Source organism: Heliconius melpomene, chromosome 8 (assembly GCF_056956725.1).
Source record: "Heliconius melpomene rosina isolate 202511_hmr_F chromosome 8, ASM5695672v1, whole genome shotgun sequence".
Taxonomy (NCBI): Eukaryota; Metazoa; Arthropoda; class Insecta; order Lepidoptera; family Nymphalidae; genus Heliconius; species Heliconius melpomene.
The window spans coordinates 3,634,582-3,650,099 of NC_140396.1; the positions used below are offsets into that span (position 1 = coordinate 3,634,582).

At 32.0% G+C, this 15,518-nt stretch overlaps 1 protein-coding gene across 3 annotated transcripts in view; it reads left to right on the plus strand.

Moving 5' to 3' along the window:
• Positions 1-15,518, plus strand: part of LOC146536702 (B-cell receptor CD22-like) — a 107,318-nt gene that overhangs the window by 75,635 nt on the left and 16,165 nt on the right. Inside the window, exon 1 of one of the 3 annotated variants that reach the window (XM_085189358.1) lies at positions 3,597-3,761. The exons of the other annotated variants lie outside the window; for them this stretch is intronic. The gene's annotated coding sequence lies outside the window, so the exon portion shown is untranslated. Of the gene's footprint in view, positions 1-3,596; positions 3,762-15,518 lie in introns of those variants that run through there. 3 annotated transcript variants of the gene reach the window in all.

Sequence of the window (15,518 nt, forward strand, 5' to 3'; positions counted from 1 at the left end):
ATGAAATTATTTTCAATTCTCAATAGAATTAGTAAGAAAATATAAGCTCAAATAATCAAAAAGAATAAAAAGTAGATACACATAATTAGAAAAGATTATCTGAGTTATTGAAATGAACAAACTAACACTAACAAAAGGATTAAAAGTAACTAAAGGATAGGTATTCTTAATATTAGAAAAAGTACCTAAAGTTTTCCGTGCGTGCGTACATAGATATCGACTCTACGAAATAACTAAACATTTCTCTCTATTAAGTAGGATAATTTTAGCGGGCTATATCAAATAAAATAAGAAGAGAATCAAAGTGTATTTTAAATTAATTATAAACAACAAATAAAGTTCGAAAATGTATGAAAATTTATAAAACCGTCAACGTCATCTGCCCGTTCGCGTCGGTCATACTATGCCGCCCGCTAGGTGGCTAGGTCATTTGGAATCAGTGACATCTCCTTAATTATTTATTAGTATGTTATACAGTAAACTATAATTACAATCTAGATAAAATGCTAAAAGTGACTATTATATTTATTTTCATAAGGATGAATATCAAAACGTCGCGGTAGCGGTCGCGTAGCAACGACGGTTGTTATTAACATGACAGAATAAATTGCATGTCAAATTAGAATGTACTTTAAAATATATTAGTATATATGTGTAATGTAATGTTATATAGCCTATAGCACTTCTGAAGAATGCAGCTTTCATACAAAACAAAAACAATGAAAATCGGACCAGTAGATCCAGAGATTTTAGCGTTCAAACAAACAAACAAACAAACAAACAAACAAACAAACAAACAAACTCTTCCGCTTTATTATATTAGTATAGATTAAACTATTTCATTTATAATATGAGATAATAAGTTCCTTGCCAAATATGTGCCAGTATCAGCTGGTATCAGCTAGGCGAAGAGTTTGAGGTCAATTCTAAGGGCTTGCAAAGCAAAAAAGGGGCTCCTGGGGTACGTATGAACGCAGGCCTTCATTATCCTAATTCTACTCTTTATCAATTTAAGTTTAAGAGGATTTTTTTATGGAAAAAGGACAAGGCAAACGAGCGTTCGGGTCACCTGATGGTGATCACCACCGCCCACGACCCCCTGCAACATCAGAGGAGCTATTGGTGGATATAGACGCGCTTTTTGAAGGTAGCCATATCGTACCAACCTGGAAACACTGCCGCGGGTAGGCCATTCCACAGTTCCTATCCATAATTCGTACCGAAACTTAAAAATCATTAAAGTACCCTCAAAAATAATCCAATTTAGAATCAATATGAAGCACATTCAAGTCACAATTTTCTCCGCTCTACTCTTAGAATTATAGCGCACTTCCCTAAAATAGAATTATCTTATATAAATACTATTATAAATGTTAAACAATTATAGTAATATGTAGTAACCGCTTAAATTAATTGCACAAATATGTAAATAGCTCGAACACTTGCACGTACGAGTGTCTACTTTAGTGAAGTGCGCGATGCTGGCGACCTAATGTAATAAACATACCCCATTTTGGAACGAATTAGTAAATTTTCATGTTCTAACATTTTAGTATATTAGTAATAGTTTCTAGTTTATTTTAAATTAAATTAATTTTCTATATAATAGATATCTGAACTCGTACACAGCAGCTAGTGTTACACTCAGTTTCTCATTTTCTGCGGAATTCTAAAAACATTGCGTGTTCAGTGGCGGAATTCAACTCTGCGCTGTGCCTCGACACCAGAGCGAAGAAATGGAATTATAAATTTATGTAAATATTTGATTTCCTCGAATGGGGATCGAACCTACAACCAATAGCGTTTACATACCTTCAAATAACTTAGTATTTAATCTACTGTACAAAAATATGGCTCATAATTTCGTAAGTTATTTACTTTGTGCGAAGCCTCAAATTGTTATTAAAATATTAGAATACCTAATATACGCTTTGAGCTCTTACTACTGTTTTAATTTTGTGCCAATTTTCAATTTAAATTATGATCAAAAGCAGACAATGTTTATAGAAGCTTCATGTAAAATTCAGAATAGGTATTTCTTGTTTTAATTAGTTCCAATGTTTACTATAACTACCCTATTGGATTGCTTTAGACTGGGAAAATACCAATTTTATAAACTTTTTAAGCGTGTGTAGAATTTCTTATTAAACTTATATATTAGTTAAAATAATTAAAATGTATACTATGTCGTTATTATATATGTTATATATATTGGGGTTCTGTTCAACAGTGCTTGGTTGTATTAATGATGATTATAGGTTTGATTTCTGCGTGGGAAAGTATTTTTTAGCTTCACTCTATATCCCGCCATTGCAGGACAGGCAGAGTAAACCTGGGAAACTTGTGTTAAGGCAATCCGTTCCCATTAAGACACTTCTGTTTCCAATTTTTTTCCCATTTTTATTGTTTCCCAATTTGCCCATTTTCCTCGCTCTTTTGTCTCGTTACCAGAGCGTGCATGAAATTATAAGAAAATAACAAATATCATGTAGATAAGCATAGAATATCTTTATTTCTCCGTTTTACGTTTGTATCTGAGATATTTTCTTATGAATGCTTGAACTGAAGCAAATATTTCCTAAACTACACTAGTAATTAGTACCTGAACCAAAATTTAATATAAAAAATAAATAATAATAATAATATAAAAAATCTTCAAGCCCGCTAGGTTTTTCCATTCAAATTGGTCCTTAGATATCTACGAGTATATATGAATCATGAGATACCGAGAACTCATTTATCTTAGGCACCGCAAGCCGGACTTATTCGTACATCGCTATTATTCGCACCCATCAATTTTCGATTACACATCGTATCTCAGATATATATTAACAATAATAATAGAAAAAATATTGTGGTTATTTAGAATTAATTATTTTTAGACACTCCGTTCCGGATTTTCCGCTTCATCCTGGAGGTATTGCGAGTGGTGGAACTTAACGCCGCGCTTGGCTCGATACTAGAGCGAAGAAATGAAAATATCCATACTTATATATGTCTGTCTGTCTGTCTGTCTGTCTTTTACGCAATCAGGGCCAAACCGCTAATTCAATTGTGATAAAATACTCATATAGGCATTGAGGGTCTCGGGATGAACATAGGATACTTACTTTTTTTTTGTCATATTTGTAATATTTTCGATATATATCAATATATTAAAATACTTATTAATTTGACATGCAATTTATTCCGCCATGTTTATAACAACCGCCGTTGCTTAGCAACGATTTCCAAAGTTTGTTATTAGAAAACGTCACCTAAAATGAGCTTGCTTAACGAAAATTGATTCTCTATTGAAAATTGAAAATAATTTGATAAATATATTTAATAAATATCCATATAGTTCAAGCCGGCGTAGCCGCGTTCGGGTCCACTAATAGGAATATAAAGTTAGTTATACATAAATATCAAGTGCTTGCTGCACGTCACAAATATGCAGGATGGCGTCAGATATCTAATCTATAGACATTAATAGCATAATTTAATTACATAATACAGTAGATCATTCAAGATGAAATTTAAGATCAACTGTGACATCTGCATCTGTCTTCGCAGCCTCCACCTCCAGAGCTCAGCGGACCTCAGTCTTGCCAGTGCGTCGTGGGAAACGCACGTCTGTTTCGCGCTCTCTAATTTTTTTTACAACTCGTTAAAAGTTTTTTAACTTTTTAAGTTACAGTTACTGTACATTAAGTTAGTGTTTTTTTTAAGTTAACCGTGTTTCAGTTTCAGTGATTTTATTTAGTTAAAAATATTTTAAAGTGAGTAATTACTATTTAATATATTTCAAATGTTAATAGTTATTCCATTAAGTTTTTTTATATATATAAATATAAGTATTTTAATTTTGATCGTAAATTTAGAATATATATTTAAATATCTTGTTACTATATACAATTGGTTGTTTTGAAAGTGTTTCTCGTTCCTATTCTCAAAATAAAGATGTCGAAAGACGAATAGCGCAGCTATAATGTTTATTTAATGGTAACCATTACGAACGACCGATGAATTAATTAGAAATTTGGTTCTAAGGGCTCAATTCGAATGCTTTTATCTAACCGCTATGTGTGAATTAAGATATAACAATTCTCCCAATAAAAATTTAGTTAACTGCCAGTTTATATTATAGACACCTTTAAGGATAAATACTATATGGATACTATTAAATATATTGTATTTTAAACTGTCTGTAGTTTTTTATACGCTGTATCCCACAAGTAGCCGGGTAAATGAAGGGAACCTGGGAACCTAGTGTTAAGACACTTTGTTCCTATTAAGACATTTCCGTTTCCCACTATCCAATGAATTCTTGAGGCATAGCGTGTTAAGTGACGGAATTCAAAACCGCGCTTTGCCTTTTACTGGAACAAGGGAAACAAAAATATTAAATATTGAATATCCCCGATTGGGAATCGAACCCACAATCGGTGCGTTCACAGTCGCACGCTTTTGCCTGCGCCACGACTGCCTCAATTTTAGAGGAACGGGAGGTTAACTAGGTTCCCAGGTTTCCTGTGCTATAGTGTGAAGTTAAAAATACATTCTGTTCTTCGCTAGCGTTTAATCTATCTATATGTTGACACGTAAACGACATTTTCTTTTGAAGTGTTAAACATTCAAAAGCCTTTGACTGGTCATAGCATGTGAGGGCTTTACTCGCTTTATCGGATCAGTGTTTTATTTAAGACATAGGCTTTTAGCATATATATAGGTCGTCTCTGCATTTTTTTCTACTTTATAAGTAAATAGGAAAGAAATTTCAAGATTTTTAATGGAATTCGACCAAGCAAAGAAAAAAAAGCAGTTATACTCTCGCATATATCTATGTAGTAGGATTTTGGAAAGTAAAAATAATATAAATATAGTCATTCGCCAGAGTTGTGGCCACTGCGCCATTGGACCTCAAATATATATTTATCCATCGTCCATCCGTCCGTTTTTGGCGGAACGTGCCGATTTTTAGCCTAAAATTTTCGTGAGTTTGAGAATTCTTTTTAATGACTTTATTTTTTTTGATACTACTTACTAACAAATCCAGAGAAAAGTCTCCTCCTTCCCCCTTTTTTCTCTGTAACAAAATCTGGCAACGTCTACTATCTCTCCTCAGGTTGAATGAACAACGAAAATAAAATGCGAGATTAACTAGTTCCAATAATAAACATGTTGCGAACGCTAATAGGACGTCTGCATTCGATTGACATACATTTAAGCATTGCAATTAATTTCAATGCACTATAAATATTATGACAATCGAAGACGAAGAACGAGAGTAAGACCTGGTAAAAGAAGTTACGTTTTAAGAAGTTAACTTTTAGCTACGGTGTTTAACGCCGTGATTTGATCACAATCAGAAATCGTTTGGTCATTGAGGCCAGATGTAGCATAGCGGCACAAATACGAAATTAAATATTTATTTTAATTTATATTTTCAATTCTTTGCTCTGGCATCTCACTCAACACGTAATGCTTCCACAATTCAGCGGAGTGTCTTAACACTATATTCCCTCTGCCTACCCTGTTGGTTGCGAGATACAGAGTGAAAATGAAAAAAAAATCAAAAATTACTTAAATCTTGTACTTATACGTTTATATTAGCTCCATCTTTATCGATGTATATAAGAATATTTGGCTAAGAATTTGCAGAGGCGTTTAACTCCGATAACTATAAAATATTTTTAATAGCATAAGTAATTTCCTTTTTAGGTAAGACGAGAAAACTAATAATTATAAAAGTTTTTTTCTTTTTTAGTTTTTTTAACTATTTTGTTATTACAGTTTGTTTTTATCAGTTCCAATATGAAACTGTAATACAATTATGAAACTGAAATGAGTTGAAATAGTCATAGTCGTAAATCCGATAATGAAGCAATATTAACATGAAATTAAATTTTACGCTCGTCTATTTTTGTCTTGTTTTGTTAACTCATCGTTTATTACTCTTAGTTTATAAACATACATATTAAAGAACCTAAAAATATATAATTATGAAGTTATTAAAAAAAATCTACCGTTTTTAGGTTAACTAAAGTTATTATTTTCAAACTTTATACTTAAAAAAACATGCCTAAATATTTGCTCGAACCATCATAAATATCCACCTACGCTAACTTCTTATACATGTATTCTATACAATTCAAATCTATATAGCCTTGAAGTATTTTTAGATATGAGCTTTTTCCCAAATAAGAGGGAGGCAAAGGGAACCTATTTTGAAAAAAAACTCCATCCTGCCCTTTTCGTCTGAATTGGGGTCTTAGCGTTTTGTATGAATAACTTAACGCCGCGATCTGCCTTTGGCCAGAGCTGTAAAATTAAAGAATTTTCCTCAAAAAAGAATCGAACCCACACCAATATCGTCACTCACGATCTATATTAGAACTAGTTATAAAATAACTATGTTACACCAGTAATTACTATTCAACTGGTATTGCTTTACAATCAAGTTGTTTAAGGTTTTTCCATTTTCTCATAATGTTATAGATTATATATCATTATATCTAATAACTTGTCTGAATACACTAAGACCTTCTACTTCTGGAACCTGCACCATAGTTTTATTGTCATGGACGATTCTCACGATTACAAATAATTATTTTTAAGTTTTATGCAACTTTACTTGACAAATGAATAAAGCTTCATAATATATGTTTTGTTAGAGTAGAGTAAGCAGAGGGAACCTAAATTCTGGAGGCATTGCGTGTTGAGTGGCAGGACTCAACGCCGCGCTTTACTTCGACACCAAATTAAATGTTTATGGATATTTTTTTTTAAATATATATGAATAGTTTAGGTACATCAGTTTTCTGTTCATCGTAGTCTAGACATATCTTTGAGATCCTTTGATATTGTATAACCGTTCTGGCAAAAAAACTTTCGAGACTTTACCACACAAATGTTCAAATATATGAAAATATATGCAAAATATCTGTAGGTACGTTCGTTTTTTGGTTTATATGTTTATACAATGTTTATAAAAATATGACTTAAATAATCTATGAGCTCTACGCATTACGTTATATATCTAGAAGTGGACCCGAACGCGGCTACGCCCGCTTGAACTATACGAATATTTATGAAATATATTTATGAAATTATTTTCACTTTTCAATAGAGAGATGCGTTAAGCAAGCTCATTTTGGGTGACGTTTTCTAACAACAAGTTTTGCAAATCGTTGCTTAGCAACGACGGTTGTTATTAACATGGCGGAATATAATGTCAAATTAATAATTATTATAATATATTGGTATATATCGAAAATATTACAAATAAGAGAAAAAAAAGCATCCTATGTTCATCCCGAGACCCTCAAGTATCTCTATATGAGTATTTTATCACAATTAAATTAGCGGTTTGGCTCTGATTGCGTAAAAGACAGACAGACAGACAGACAGACAGAGTTACTGTCGAATTTATAATATAGGTATGGATAAATAAATCAATCCTTATGAAAGATAGAGGGTAGACAAATAAAAGAAATATCAAAATCTCATGTTATTTCTTAGCTCTTAGCTTATCAAAATATTGGAGGAGGATATATCATCTATCCCTGTCCATATAGCAATACCTTTGAGACAATAGTACAATCGATACTACGCGAGTTTTTTCGGAGTGGGTAATCAAATATTTAGGTGACAGCATTCCCAATACACGGGCTCTGTTAAAATGAACAAGACGAGGTCTAGCAGTACTTCTGTATATTTACATACATATATCTATATATATAAAATCGAAAGGTCACTCACTCATCACGAAATCTCAGAAACTACATGTGCTAAGAATCTGAAATTTTGCATATGAGTTATTTATAGGACGTAGGTGCTCGCTAAGACGGGAATTTGTAATATTCGACTTCTAAGGGGTTGTTTTGGGGGTTGAAAGTTTGTATGAAACTTCGTTACTAATGACATTTGTCTTTGTCATTCGTTACTAAATGCTAGGAGTCTCAAATTTTGCATAGACGTCACTAGGACGTAGTCATGGAGACAGAAATTAATAATAACATGGTTCACGCGGGTGTAACCGCGAGCGGGCCGCTAGTTACATATATATGTATATTTTAGCCTATATAGACTTTAGTTTTTAAGCAAATATTTTTGTGTAAAAGGCTTTTATTAATACCATAAAGGAATATTGTGAATTCTTAATTAGTATTTTATATATTATATAAAAAAAATAATCAGCTTCATGATGTATCCCGCATACAGCAGGGTAGGTAGAGGGAACCTATTATTAAGACACTCCGTTCCCCACTTTTTGCCGAATTCTCGAAAGCGAAGCTGGGAAGAAATGGAAATATAAACGTAAATAAATATTTCACTTCCTCGAGTGGGGATCGAACCCACAACCATCGCGTTACAGTCACAGCCTTGTGCCGCTGCGCCACTACGACCTCCATTTTATATATTAAATTATAAATATAAACCGAGAATACCGAAGAACTTACCAGTGGATGCATATTTAACATCTTCCTCATTCAAGATATTGCAATATTTTTACACTTCTATAAGTTTCTATAACCGCGCTCGTGACAATTTTCATTTCATATTGTTTGTATTAACTTTAAAATGGTTTTCCTACTCGAATGTGCTAGTTTATTGTTATTAAAATTTTAAAATATAATATTTTCTAACGACTTTTAAAATTGAAAAAAAATTAAAGAATGCAAAGATATTTCATATTTAATCTGGAAAACTTGTAGGCGCATTGAATAATATTTTTTACTACTATTATAATACTTTAGTCATAATAATAAATAAAAAATAAAATATATAACTTTATATATGTTTTAGTTTAATCTGGATTTGTATAAAATTTGCAATCAATTAGATAATTATTATTGAGGCCCATCCCGGCGTTGGGGTATAAGCACAGGTTGTAGATTTGATTTCAAGTCAAAGAAATGAAATATTTAATATTTTCATTTCTTCACTCTGGTAACAAGGCGAAGCGCGGCGTTGAGTTCCTCCATTCAACAGGCAAGGCCTTAAAAAATCTCAATGGAGAAGTGGCTTAATGGAGAATGGAATGGCTCAACACTAGGTTCTAGGTTGTATGTCTATGTATTACTATAACTTGCTAAATACCTAAAATGAAATCAAAATCCGCTTCATACTGTATCCCGCACACAGCAGGGTGAGCAGAGGGAACCTAGTGTTTAGACACTGCGTTCCCCACTTTCTGCCGAATTCTGGAGCCACTGCGTGTTGACACCAGAGCGAAGAAATGGAAATATAAACGTAAATAAATGTTTCATATTACCTAAATATATTTTTATATTACTCCAAACTAATGTATCTTCACAAAGTGCATATTTTAAAGGAAGATAAAGTGCAAGCACTATGACAGACGTAACGTCTTTAAAGTTGACATTATTAAATTGTTTTACTTTCTAAAATGAGGAATGAAATGTATTTTAAAATTATATAAGGTTATCGAATATATTTTCTATTTATAACTGTATAGCTGTAAAACGGAAAACGGAGTGACTAAACGCTAAAAAAGTAATAATTAAATAAATGTTGTAAAAAACTTGTTTTTGTGACCAAACAAACACTAAATTCTATAACTTTTATTAGCTTTTTATTAGCTTCTTAATATTATTAAATAAGTACTAATTGTTATACCAATATACGGAACACTTCCAAACAAAGAAAAGAATTACATATGTGGACAAATAAGAAGAAAAAACACTACTTATTCGAATACGTATATTTTTTTCTTACTGTATGTTTTACAGTTAGAAATAAAATTGCGTATATATACTATAAAAAATATATTATAAAAAATGGTGGGTCGTTGTACCTTCACCAGATATTTGGTAGCTTGTTTAAAATGACATGTCCTTGGACTGTTGAGTGCTGGACAAGTCCAGGTGGATGACCGTTTGACCGATGAATTCCAACATGTTTTTACTATATCTACCTACGAATATCTCTTTAATTCACAGCATCTCATATAAAACCTAAGGTAATTTTTTTTTTTTAGCTACGCTGTATTCCATACCTAGCGAAGTAAGCAGAAGGAACCTGGAAACCTATTATTAAGACACTTGGTTCCTATTAAGACACTTCCGTTCTCTACTCTCCGCCAACATTATCATTAAGTTATTATATAATAATATTAAATTAAACAGAAAAGCGAAAAATTTTACTGAATATTTTTTCTATCTTTATATATTGGTAATAAATAAACCAGATTGTCCAGAATTCAGCGGAAATGTAGAGTGGAGTTTCTTAACACTGGGCTCTCTCTGCCTAACCTGCTACATGCGGGATACAGCGTGAAGCAGGAAAAAATAAGACTGAACTCAAGTAAAGGCTTATCATAGTAAATATCTGTTCTGACATCAAAATAATGGACCTGATATCCGGTTTAACAGTCCAGGTTATTAACCAGTATATTAAAATGTCAGTCACTGGGTGACAATTACACTATCACGTCCATCTCTAAAGCTATTAATTATTTAAAATGAAAATTAATATAAACAGGTTATACTTATGTACCGGTGTGTTTTGGTAATTCTTCATGCAGGTTCTTCTTTCTGGTGTAGGCAGAGAGAACATAGAGTTAAGATAGTATGTAGAGCTTTTAACATATGAGTATTCTTTAAACATATTCTGTCTCAACTAAGCGTTTGAGGCCGTCGTAGCGGATTCGATTCCGATTCGGGGGAATGAATTATTATTTATTAATTGAATATTCTGCCTTAACACTAGGTTCTCTCTGCCTACCATACATGCAGGATACAGAATGAAGTTAAAAAAAACATGTTTTAAATTAACAAGCAAATAATATTACAATATAATGGCAATGAGATCACATCTCAATTTTAATGCAAAAATAGTGTTTCATTTTATTCATTCACATAATAAAACTGTGGAACAAGAAAAAGAAATATAAAATTACAAACAAAGTTAAATGAATTTATGTGACGTCCGATTAAGGAACCTAACTGGTTATTCAACATGGTGTTAGTGTAAATAAACCCGGCGATAAACATTCAATTAGTTGCATTACCGCCTATATTAATAACCGACCACCCGGGGATCTTATCTTATCTTATATTGTAATTTATATGTTTAGACGTCCTTATAATTATATTATTATAAATATTAACTTATTACTATTATTACTTTTCCTATTGGTTGAAGGAAAATGAATTGTGGTCTTGGAAGCTAATTGTGGTTGGAAATATCTAAGGCAAAAATTGCGATTAAAAAAAAGGTGGACTGTCTGTTACTGGAAGTAATGGAATCGTCATCTTCGAAGTTCTAAATGAGAGATGCACTTGATAGATACCGGTGGAGGATCATCTGCTCGAGATGCAACCCTGATGCTAGCCACGATGCTCAGACATGAACGACCGACTCCAGCTACAGAGACTAATATTATTGAAGCACGAGAGTGCGACTGTAAAAGCGATGATTTTAGATTTGATTCCCATTCAAGACGAATTCAGAAATAAAAATATTAAATATTTTATTCAGGATAGTAAAATATTTAATATTGTCATTCGCTCTGGTGAAGAGGCAAAGTTTCCAGAATTCGGTGGAAAATGGGGGACGGAGTGCTTTACCACTAGGTTCCCTCCACCGAAGCCTTGCAATATTTCATATCTGGAGTTTTACATAAATTATTATATGAATACATAAGTAAATTATACTTACATTATTAATTGCTGTTTATTTTATTACCTATAATATACAAATAATTCCAAACAATTTATTACTTGTGAAAATATCTTTTCTGCAGAAATTGAGCTTGTTTCTTGATGTTCGAAAAATATGATTGACCCTTCCCTATTCTTTTACAGTAATCCATTAGCTTGAGGAAAAGATAAAACAAGATAAAAAAGTTTTCTTTGCACATTCATTTTTTTCATGTTTCTTACAAGTCAAGAATATTTCTAAGGTAACTTAAACTTATGCAAAATTACAACCTTCAGAAATTTATCGTTTCTCTACCTCTACAAAATACCTTTTTGTCTGTTTTAAACAATATAATAAATACCATAAACTATAAGGAGCAATTATAGTTTTCTTTGTTTTTAATAATATGTCACAAATCATTGGAGGAGGCATTCGTTGTGCAGGGTTCGATTCCCACTCAGGTGAATGAATTATTATTTATTAACACTTTTTTTACTTCGCTCTGGTAACAAGGTAAACAGCGACGTTTAGTTCCCACATTCAATACACAATGTTTCGAAAATTCGACGGAAAGTGGGGAACGGAGTGTTTCAACACTAGGTTTCGTCCCGTATATAGGAAGGCAGAGAAAATCTAGTATTGAAAAATAAAAAAAATAATAAATGTAGCTTAATAAAAGTCTGACATGATTTGCTCGGTTTGTTTAAATAAATCCGCTTATCGGATTTATTTACATTGACATTGTGTTGACATCTGTAGTTGGAAAGGCTATATAGTGTACTCGTATATTGTACTAATAGGCTTATATGTAAAACTAAATAATAGTAAAGGGAAAACGGAGACGTAACTAGGTTCCCTCTGTCTTCGTGTCTTCCTAAATTTCAGCCTAATTCCTAAGAGCGATGAAAAATGGTCTTGACAAACAGAAAAAAACAAAAAAAATATCCTGTAAGGGTTCCGTTTTTACCTTCTGGTAACGGAACCCTAACAAAAAAAATTACAAATAAATAATTAACAACTTACCCTACCAACCCAAGTATTTGTAAATATACCAACTAAAAGTAATATAATATATGTACACGTGAGGAGCAGCGCGATATCCATTGTCTTATTATGGGCCATTAGTGCCGTAAAAGATGGTATCAGATTACAGTCAGGCACTTCCTTCGCAACCTGTTTAGCTTTACTCCTGAATTTATTAATTAGTATGAGGATAATTCTTTGACCTATGTCGGTAACTCTGGTTCTCCTCCGGATCTCCTCATTTCGGATTCTATCCTTAATTCCTTAAGAGATACACCAAGCATAGCTCGCTCCATGGCGCGCTGAGCGACTTGATATTTGTGGACGAGGCCTGGTGGCGAGAATTGGGGAAGGCCCATATCCAACAGTGGACAACAGATGGCTGTTGATGATGATGATGATGATGATGAGGATAATTTGTTTTATTCTTATAAAGCAAAAATATTGAGCATAATTAGTCTCCCTTTGGGTATTCTACAGGGAATATCAGATTTTAGGCCCTTTAACCCGTACATTAGATATGGGTAAGGGTAGAGGGAACATAAGAAGTTAGTGGTAGGACACTCCGCTCCTCACTTTCCGTCGTATATTATACTAAAAAAAGGTGTATTCATTTATACTCTACTTTTAGGTGCATATATTATATAGATTTATTTATATTAGTATTAAAATATTTTTTCTGTGGATAATGAACTAAAGTATTAGTCCAGTTCAAATATATATTTTTATTTATAGTGTGGATGACGCTCGAAATTGATGGAATATTTTAAAATTAATTAATTCATTAAAATCATATTGGTTTAAGTAAATTTAGTTTGTTGACCTAAATAAGAACTGATTTTAATTTTTAAATTATTATCAAGAGTGATAGATAGATAGAGACTTGGGAAATATGTAACTTGAAGGTAAATTGACAGTTGTGTACAGTGCTCATAGCATCATCAGACTGTGAGTTGGTAGCATTAGCCTTACCCTAAAAAAATGGTTATGTATCCCGCAAACAGCAGGATAGGCTGAGGGAACCTAGTGTTGAGACACTCCGTTCTCGATTGTCTGCTGATTTCTGGAGGCATTGCCTTTACAGGCAATTACTATTTATATAATACTTTACAGTGGCGAAACTCTACGCAGCGCTTAACCTCGACACCTTTATGCATATATACAAACTTACTCCACACAACTTTATGCGTATATAAACATATAATATCATATTATTTTCAATATTTAACACATTGTGTAAAATAAATCTTATTTATTGTTCTTATTTAAATAATCTTTTGCACGAATGCTATACATATGTATATATAGAAAAAAATAGCTAAATATATTTGCATATAATAAAAGCATTAAATGTCTTATATATGTATATTTAAGATATGTTACGAAAATAACATTCTGTTCTAAAGGTGTGTAATGTGATATGTCTAAAACAACTGGGGTCAATATCTAACAATTATTCATTGACAAAAAGTAACAACCTGAAGGTCAGCACGAGAAAGTCAAATGCCAACTTATAAAAAACAGCTTATATAAATAATATAATGAAATCGTAAGAGGGTCGGTGTCTATATTAAAATATTTAAAAAAAAATGTTATTGAGAACCTTTATTAACCTAATAGAACCCAAAACAAAAAAAATAAATTTTTTGTCTGTTTGTCTATTGGTCTGTTTGTCTGTTTGTCTATGCGTTTGTTATCGCTAATCTCAGAATCGACTTAAGATAGATGCGGTTTTCACTATTGGATTCTGGCAAGCTATCGAAAACATATAGGGTATAAAACTTATTTTATTACAATCGGTTCATAAATAAAAAAGTTATGTCAATTTAAAGTATTTAGTTCGATAATTTTGCTAATTGCCGTCACAGTTATTTTATACGACTGTTTTAATATAATATTCTTTATTGCATAAGAAAACAATAAAATACATTTAGTTCGCAAAGGTGGACTTATCTCTATAAGAGATCTCTTCCAGCCAACCAGTGGAAGTGGATGAGTTACAAGTAGCGGGTGAGATCATAGTACAATTAAGTTATTACTTTAAACATTTAGTTAATTTAGCACAAACAAAACAAAATACACATATTATATTACAATATATAAATACATAATTAAAACAAATATATATGTCGATATACATATACATACTATATAAAATATATAGTTGTCTCATACATATACATATATATATACATATAGTTATATAATAAATATATAAAAAAAATAAAAAAGAAGTATATAGATATATGAGATGAAAATATGGAAGTAAACACATTTTATGTAAGTTTATTTTATGTTATTGACTTAGTTTATTTTATATTTTATAATATTTAATTATATTTCATAAAGTTTGCACTGAGACGTTGTCCCCTTTCTCCTCATTACAATTTATCCGCATTGTTTCAAAGGTTGTCTGGTGGAGATTGCTTAAAGCAATAAGACCGCCTTTGCATACGTGTTTTTCTTTAAATTTTATTTGTGTTGTTCTTTCTATATATTTCTTTTATGTGTGCAATAAAGTATATTCTATTCTATGAAGTTTACGAGTTTAAGGTTGCGAGCAGATATTTTTTAAGTTGGGATTTAAAGGACATTATAGATGGACTACTCTGGATAGATTTAGGAAGTTGGTTCCATAGGGATGCGGCATAAACAGAAAAGGATTTTTGGAAGAATTTAGAGTTACTCTTTGGTATGTCAAGTGTCGGTATGACACAAGAACGCCTAGAGCGTGTGGGAGTGGGAAGTAAATGAAACCGGGAGCGAAGATAAGAAGGGAATTTTGAATAATTAAGGATTTTAAAAAGGAGTGAAAGGATGTGCATATCTCGGCGAAGGCGAATTGG